The following is a 4,141-nucleotide window of genomic DNA, read 5'->3' as shown; positions in this document are numbered from 1 at the left end:
TTCTCAAAAAATAGATCTTTATGAAGCAATGGTTTAAAGAATGTTTTAAATTAGTACATATAGTGAAGGTATTTCCAAAGTAAGAATTTTGTGAAAAATATTCTATTGTTAAGGAATATATAATTAATAACATAAACTAATTTTATTTTAAAATTTAAAACATAAAATAGAAAACAAATGTGAAATATGTGTGTTTTTCTTATTATCTCAAAGTCTCTAATAAGATATGTAACTTGCTCGAAGGAACAGGGGTGGAAGTACCATTAATACGTAAGAGTAAACTATATGATAAATTCTATAGAGGTAAAAAAAAGAGTATAAATTTTGTAAAAGAAACAAACAAATAATAACAACAATAATGGATATCTATGAGTTACCCTGTAATGGGGATAAGCTGTATGTTGGGTTTGTTTGTTTTGAATTTCGCGCAATGCTACACGAGGGCTATCTGCGTTAGCCGTCCCTAATTTAGCAATGTAAGACTAGAGGGAAGGCAGCTAGTCATCACCACCCACCGTCAACTCTTGGGTTACTCTTTTACCAACGAATAGTGGGATTGACCGTCACATTATAACGCCCCCACGGCTGAAAGGGCGAGCATGTTTGGTGGGACGGGGATTCGAACCCGCGACCGTCAGATTGCGAGTCGAGTATCCTAACCACCTGGCCATGTTGGGCTCGTATGATGTTTTAAAAAAAAAGGGGGATCATTGGAAGTAAATCGGCTGTTGCTTAGAGCATGATGCTATAAAGCTCGTGGCATTAATTGGACTGGTGCTAGTAGTACTGTACAGCCTAGTTACTCCAAACAAAGAAAAATACGTGAATTTATAGAAACATTAAAAAGGAAATATCAAATTTTAAACCTAGATGAAGGACCAGGTTCGCTTGAGATATATATATAAATAAGTAGAAAAAATGCGAAGGTGATAAAATAAAATAAATTAGACTTTTAGAGAAAAATCACCTTTAAAAACTATGGTAATAATTTATTTACCTGGCGACATTTCGGATCAGAAACAAGCCTGTCGGTTAATGACAATTACAGGAACGTTTTGAAATGAAACAATGCACAAAACAGAACGTAACGCGAGATAGAACCACGAGAATTAAACAATATAGTAAAAACAATATAATAAAGCTGGTGATTAAAAACAGTATAAGAAATTATTAGAAATATAGAACAACTTTACATAGCAAAGAAAGAAATACACATTTCAAGATAATAAAAGAAGACTATCAAAAAAAGGTAAAAACAGCTAAACCGTTCGTTAAATTAGGTTGTTTAAGTCCTTTGGGTATTAACGAACGGTTCAGCCTTTTATAATTTTCTTCGTTTTAATACCCTTCTTTTATTATCTTAAAATGTTTAAGTTATTTCTTTCTTTGCTATGTAAAGTTGGTTTTGAATCACCAGATTTATTATATTGTTTTAATTCTCGTAGTTCTATCTCGCGTTACATTCTGCTTTTCTGTATTGTTTCATTTCATAACGTTCCTGTAATTGTTTCTGGCTAGAAAAAGAGTGTTTGCTCGAAACGTAACCAGGTTAATAAATTACTATTATAGTTTTTAAAGGTGATTTTTTTCTCTAAAAGTCTAATTTCTTATATATCTATATATATACTCGTCTCTAAACCACAAAAAGTTATTCTGACCATATCACCCAGTTATGTAAAGTATTTTTTATCATATCACTATCTAGCATTGACATACTTATTATGTCTCCTGGGGCTATGAAAACATATTTTTCTATCAGGAAGTGATATATAGGCAGTATTTTGATGTCACCATGTTTGTTTTATCATTATCTGATTTAGACAACTAATTCAAAAATTTATATTCTTATTCACTAGGGTTACTTCTGTGGCAGATTTTCAAATTATGGAGCAAAATACTGAAGAAAGAAAACTGCTTCCTAGTGGAATTTCATACTCTGAGTACCTACAAGTAATAACTATTGTTATGAATGATTTAGTATTTTAAGTCTTCAGTGATGCAGTTACATAAAGGGTTGTTCAGGTTCTTTAAAAACAATTTGCATATCCATTCATTTTATATCTGACCATCTCATAGCGTGTGTCTACAAATATTGAAAGCTAGGTGATCCCTATGTTGCAATTCAGTTGAAGTGTAGTCGCTTGCAAGTATAGGTGCGATCTAAAAAGTTGGGGGGGGGGGGTGACACATTAAAAGAATTTCCAATGCGATTATAAAAACATGCAAAACACCAAATTCTGTGTTTTGGACAAAGGTAAAGGATACTTATACCATAACGATAAAGCAAAGGAAAGCGTGATTCCATCAGTTATAAAAACAGGCCAATCAAAATAGAGTTACTGAAGTATGTTATGGAGCTTGTTACCAGAATTAATCCAAGAACACAGCGGGCCATTGCATCTCAAGTAGGAACATTCTTCAGAATTATAAACATGATAGTTCACACGGATTTAGGTCTACAAAAGTGACACATGAGCCTTGGTCACAAGCTTACCAAAAAGCACTTAGTTGTTGCAAGCTGTACAAGCAGCATCTGACATGTGACAAATGGAAGCATGACATCATCTTGGGCGAAGCGTTTGTCTACTTATGTGTGTTTGCAAAAGGTCCAGGCATTTTATTATCACCCGCCCAGTGACACAACATATCAAAAATGACAAAGAGCTTGTCACAAGGGTTTTTTTTTTTCTCAAAGGAATTAAAATGGTTGCAGGTTACAATTATAATGGTAGGATAAACACGACAATACAAGAATGCCAGTGTGAACTCTATTAGGTTAACATGCTGATGCCTTTATACTAGGAAAAAATATCATGTTTGGATGGAATGTTAGCCAATGATGTATGGTTCCATCAAGATAAAGTATTTAGCCACTCATTTAAGATAACATATCATTTCCTTCACAAGATTCAAGTGCAAAGGGGAATCCATGATATGCCATTTGCAAATATATCTCATGCACTTCTATACTTATGGGTTTTTTAAATGGGCTCTCGAAAGTCGTTGTTCATGCACGGTTGATAAATCTTAGAAAGCATGTAGAACAAAGGGAGACAACATGACCTCAGTATATTACCAAAACCTCTAGAAATGGCATTGCAGGATAATAGTTCATAACCAGGGCCGTCACATAGAATATGCATTAGTAGTTGAAGAAGGGCTGTAAGATTTAGGCAGTTATCCTTGTTAGTTGCATAAGTATCGTGTGTAGTATTCAGGTACACCCATGTCTGGCAGACTGAAAAGTTTACGGTATTAGAACAGCGCAGGTTCATGGCTGTTAATCAAAGAATAAAGCGAACACAGACACTAAAGGAAAACAAGGAAACATAAATGAACTTGGAACTATAAACTTATTTATGTGATTTGATGTTCTAACTGCGAGGGGTCGAAAGTAAGAAAAATAGCTACAAACCAAGAGACAGGAGAGCCCAAATTGAAGAGAAACAAATGTCTGAATTATAGATATATCCCACTCTTATACTCAGGCAAAGCATTAGTGCGGTGTCCCATACGTTCTCAGGCTATGTATCCTTTAACTAATAGCTTGTATACAATTCTAAGCAATCTGAAGCCAGTTTTTACAGGTTTTTATATTAGCTGTTTGAATGGACCAGTGTTTCTCAACCCTTTTTTGCTCGAGATACCCCTACACATACTCTACAATTTCCACCCACGGTACCCCTAACGTTTTATAGCTTAGTTAACAGTGGCATAGTGAATGGGTAGGAGGGGTCATAGAGATACCACCCCAATAGGTCCCGGGTGAAATTAAATTTGGCAACCTTCATTTTTCTTTTAGTATACATAAAAACTTTCGAAATATATGAGATAGCAATAAATTTGTTGTTGTTTTCTTACAATATTTTACTAAAATTTAACGCCTCCTCCTAGAGGAAGTCCGTGGAACCTCTATGTGCAGCGGCACCCCAGTTGAGAAACACCGGAATAGGCTACCTTTCTAGAAGTCTATAAAGAATTGATAAAAATGACAGTTTGAGACTTTAGACCAAAGTTATAGTATCACGACCTTGCGACGTATGAGCAGTACAGGTGTGATTAACTGCATGGAAATTTAGAAAATTTATTTGAACATACTTGAATAAAATAATGGCTGGAGACGGCTTAAATGGGTACTGAA

At 34.6% G+C, this 4,141-nt stretch overlaps 1 pseudogene; it reads left to right on the top strand.

Annotated features, from left to right (window-relative positions):
* The first annotated feature begins 358 nt into the window (after positions 1-358).
* Positions 359-4,141, top strand: part of LOC106459763 — a 37,548-nt pseudogene continuing 33,765 nt past the window's right edge.

The sequence above is a fragment of the Limulus polyphemus genome, unplaced genomic scaffold (assembly GCF_000517525.1).
Source record: "Limulus polyphemus unplaced genomic scaffold, Limulus_polyphemus-2.1.2 Scaffold658, whole genome shotgun sequence".
NCBI lineage: Eukaryota > Metazoa > Arthropoda > Merostomata > Xiphosura > Limulidae > Limulus > Limulus polyphemus.
Note: the sequence above shows the minus strand (reverse complement) of the source record. Positions and strands in the feature narration are given on the sequence as shown.